Raw genomic sequence first — 4,589 nt, forward strand, 5'->3', positions numbered from 1 at the left:
CGCTTGTGCTAGAATGGACTGTTAATATTCCGTTGTGAGCTGGTATTACAGCGTGTAACTCTGATCCATCTGCAGTAAAATATCTTACGTTCCCTTTGAGTTGAAGATGCAAACACTGATAAATCCTTTAAAATTCCTGAGTGTAGAAATGCGCAAACGTTACCAGGCCAATTAGGCTAGAAAACACAAGGGAGTGCATACACACACACACATTAAAGTGTCTTCAGCTTCACGTTCCAACGCAGCCATGTGAAGGCGTTCTCAGCTGTTCAAAGCTTGCCATGTGCTCAGCTGAATGTGTACTGCTGGTCATGTGAACATTTGCTCAGTTGAATATGTGAAGCTATTCATGTGAAGGCGGGCTCATGCGAATGTGTAATTGGCTTTATGAAGGTGTGTGTAGTCACTCATAAGCACAGCACAGCGTCAGCTATGTAACCCACTTAGCCACCTTGATACCTCGATACCTGACTAGACAAAAAATACGACAGTGTCAGCCTTATAGAATGCAAATATTTGAAAATATTTGGTTCCAACACTGACATTTGCCGTCTAAAGCACCGACACAGGTACATAGGTATGTGATTCTGGAACTACTCAGTACTGGCGTGAAAACACTGTTACACAGTGTGCGAAATTGTTTTCCCAAAATTTGCTATGCCTGACAGTTACTAGCCCATAAAATAATTTACTTGCCCGAAATTCGAATTCTGGGGATTAACTGGCCCGACTGAATTTTTACAAGCCACGGGCTAGCGGGCCAGTGGCTATTTCGGACACTGGTGTTACATATGTATTACTACCCTTCGCCTGAGGGACGTTGAACAGACAGGACACCGAGTTCCTGACCCGTGTGTTAACCACTTAGGTGTTCACATTGTATACTTACTGCAATATATACTTGCAAGAGTAAAATCTACCCCAGACTCGGTCAACATGGCACGTGTTTTAAAATGGCGCTTTTTTATAATAACCAATAGGAGCAGCATTATGTGACAACTATAATTCAACTGACAATAGACTATATCTACACTCACAAACATTCAGCAGTAGGTTTTTCTGTTGTGACTGTTCCTACGCTTACCCCAACTCAATGCCGGTTTCACGACCCGAATGAACATTTTTTTAGGGCCTTGTGAAACCTTGCTGATTTCGTGTTCTGTTGTGTGTTGCGCACGTGCATCCCACATGTTTATAAACGATGGTCTATCCAGTTATTGGTGACTTTTAAGAGGAATGTCAATGGTGTTTGAGTTTGTCTATCGTGTGGCTTGCAAATGTATACATAGTCTGTCAGCCAAACTTTTGGGACACCCCCTTTGTCAAATATCTTCAACATGAGACCAACTGACCTCATGCCATTAACGTATATCTTAATGATCCCCATTGACTCAGTGTTCGCGGTAGGTTTTTAACGAGCGCGTACAGAAATAAAATTATAGTTTTGAAATAGTGTGAAATTTTCATTAAAATAACATCATTATCATAACAAATAAGTCTAATTACATGCTTTAACTTACGTTCCGGTGTTTGAATATAATGAACGATCATTATGTGACTGCAGTTTGCCTATCCCGGGTGGAAGTCACTCCCTGTCTACCGACGATCGTTAATAGTGGTTTTACATACCGATCCTATTACTGATAATATTAGTATTTGTAAACTGGGCTTTGGTTGGTTGAAATGCACAACTTCCATTGAATTCCTTCGACTGTAACCAATGACATCCTGTGTCTGTGATTAGTTATTCCCTTGTACGTTTGACATATAATACGGCATACGAAAGACGTATTTTTTTTGGGGGGGGGCAAGTTCGTTGACAAGAGGATAGATGTTGACCTGGGCGAGATTATCCCAAATATCGTCACGAGTAACGGATACCCGAAAGTCAACTATAAAAGCCCTATGACTGCTAATGGTGTCGACTGATCAGACATAACCGACTTACATGGACAAATATAATAATATGATGTTATTGTTTTGAAAACCGTGTATGTATTAAAGATAACCCAAGTTGTTATTGTGGAAATATTTGTGAAAATTCTTATTATCTCTCTGAATGTCAATTATATTCAGTTTAGAGAGAAGTGACTAATTACGCGGTATTGTTAATAACAATATAAATTGTGAGTTAGTATTACATGGCAACGTAATTCACCTCAAAGAAACCATGTTTAGAATTGTTTAAACTTACATTTGTCAATCAAGAAGATTCTTTTAATTCGTGCAATACGTAAGTCCCAAAGTTATTCGTCCCATCTTTTTAGTCGTAGAATATATGTGCTTTTATGTATGGCTAATTTTGTCTAAATTGGGGCTAAATTTTCCTACAATCGCCAGTGGCTGAAGGGATGGTGTAAATCCAGCTAGGGTCCAAGCAGGAAGCAAATGTACCTTAAGTCCCCATGGTCCGTAGTATGGTGATCTACCTTCAATTGTTGTCAATATATAGCCTGTTTTTACATTGTTTTGCCTTCTATGTTTTAAACTATAGTTAATAGATTTTAGGTTTTCACATTCGTTTTATATCTTTATCTGTGATATTCTAGCTGTTTTACTGTCCTTTAACAATTTAATCTATAATATTACAAATCTGCAACTTGAGATGTGACTATAAGCATAAACTCACTCACTCACCAATCCAGCTACCTTACTGTAGTACGAGGCGGGTAGGAGCATTACTCGAGTAGTAAAATGCTACTCGAGTACCCGTCCAAGAAGACTTACCTACCCTAGGCAGTTTAATAACATAAAGCGTTCAGAATTAAAAAATAACTGAAGGTCGAAAATGTATATGTAAATCAGTTGTATTTCTTCCCATCGGAAGAGCGTATTTATCCTTTTCATGCCAGATGACGTTATCTTACTTACAATACATATTATACCTCGTTCAACCATTGGTCTCATTAGGTAGCGTTTCGAGATTACGCTTTGCTGATATTTTTCATACGTCACTTGACATGAATTTCAGGTTACTGCCCTGCTAACGCACGTCGGTTCCAAATGAAATCCCGTGCTTTGGGCTCCTCACAAAGCTATAACAACGTTTCTCATAACTGGGTGTCACGATTGAGTTTTCTGTAAAACTTTTCACTTCGAGATTTTTTTTCTTCACTATTCAGCGACAGCTTCAGTAAACACACGACCAAATCAACATGCAAATTGACGAGTAACCCATGAAGTGAATTTCTGCTTGGTTTCATATGTACTGTTACTACTGGGAAAACTATTCAACTATTAACGTTAAATAGAACGTTAGACAACGTAAAATATGTCAGCATCAAATAATTTACCCCGTGGCGACGTAGAAATGATGTATGACAAGGTAAATGGGAGTCCACAGAATAACGTTGTAACAATGAAAGTATAACGTTATGACAACGTGAATGTTATTTGGGTGAAAAACTGAACTTTAATAATCAAGGTTGATAACTCTGGTAGCATGATATATGCTATTGTTTTTTCATTCATTTTCTTTTAAACAATGCATGTTTCAAAAGGCCCAAAGCAAATACACAACAAAAATAAAAATAGAATTTATAAGCTACATTGTAGAAAGTGGTACGAGCTACGAACAATCGTTTAATTTAGTCTATTATTTTAAGTCAAACCTCTAAGAAAAGTTAGGAAATATCTGAAAACATACGTAAATCCGGTCATGCCATGTATTTCCTACTGTATTTACCTTTATTTCAATGGTTTACTATCCGGCTTTTGGTCCTGTGATTGGATCCAGAACTATCTCTTCCAGATTGCCGGGCGATAGTTCTATTTTCACAGAAGAAGCTAACGCCATGATTGGTATTCATGTGCATCGCGAAATATCCGTTACTGTGTATTCTCATTAATTACATAACGAATGGGAATGGAATCGTCCTAGGGTACGTTTCTGTATTCTCATTATGGCCAGGGTACATATCTGTATACAGAAACGTACCTGGGGTACATATCTGTAGTACCCGTGCCGACAACGACCCCTTCAGCCATAATTGGAATATTTTTGCACTGCATGTGACCTTCCTTAATAGTCTCACAGTGCCTGAACAATTTTATTTCTCCATTCGCACAGCCTTTCCTGTAATAACGCCATACATAAACTTTAAAGTTGTCCACATTTGTTTCACTAACGCAAAAGTATACGATAACAAACAATGCCTTATCAAATTATATATTCTGTGAGACATGAAATGAAAAATTGTTTTTATCTTGTAGTAATTATCACCGGATAGCACAGGCGGGTGCGATCTCTGAGTATATCATAGGCATGTTGGATCTCCGTGCCTTTTGAGAAATTCGTCTTGATTGTCCTGTTTAAATTGACGATCCATAAACTCAGATTGCGAGTAAATATCACGTAAGTAATTGTGATGTTGCATTGCTGTAAATTTCCCTGTCGGAGAAGTCATTCTCACAAGTTATATATTCCCTTGTTTGGAGAAGGTCTATGGCTATTACGCCCCAGTGTTGCTAAACATCTTGTAGGCCTTTAGTCTGACACAGACGCAGACCTCCCATGTTCAAGTTCAGATCTGACAGAGGCTGACAATATCGTTCCGACATGAATACAATATCTCAGTGGGTTATTGTTT

The sequence above is a fragment of the Haliotis rubra genome, unplaced genomic scaffold (genome assembly GCF_003918875.1).
Source record: "Haliotis rubra isolate DU_JTF1 unplaced genomic scaffold, ASM391887v1 Scf1707, whole genome shotgun sequence".
Classification (NCBI taxonomy): Eukaryota; Metazoa; Mollusca; class Gastropoda; order Lepetellida; family Haliotidae; genus Haliotis; species Haliotis rubra.